Source organism: Penaeus monodon, chromosome 33 (assembly GCF_015228065.2).
Source record: "Penaeus monodon isolate SGIC_2016 chromosome 33, NSTDA_Pmon_1, whole genome shotgun sequence".
NCBI lineage: Eukaryota > Metazoa > Arthropoda > Malacostraca > Decapoda > Penaeidae > Penaeus > Penaeus monodon.
Window position 1 is genome coordinate 20,071,896 of NC_051418.1, and position 244 is coordinate 20,072,139.

Genomic DNA, 244 nt, shown 5'->3' on the forward strand with positions numbered 1-244 from the left:
CCCCCACCTGCACCCCCTCCACCCCCCCTAACAGCACCCCCCCACCACCCCACCACCCCCCACCCCACCGAGCGAGATGACGAACGAACCACTCGACCAACACTGAGTCAGCTTCAGGTTCGAAACATTATCTCATCCTCTTCAAACGGGATTTTTCTGTTTACATTGAGAGTTTATATGTCACTGTCTCGCCCACGAGTATGTCCCGCCCACAGGAATGTTGCAGGTGTGAAGGGCGTTGCAA

At 56.1% G+C, this 244-nt stretch overlaps 1 protein-coding gene across 1 annotated transcript in view; it reads right to left on the minus strand.

The window, feature by feature from the left end:
* Positions 1-244, minus strand: part of LOC119594125 (frizzled-5-like) — a 228,914-nt gene that overhangs the window by 13,311 nt on the left and 215,359 nt on the right. The gene's annotated exons all lie outside the window — the stretch shown is intronic.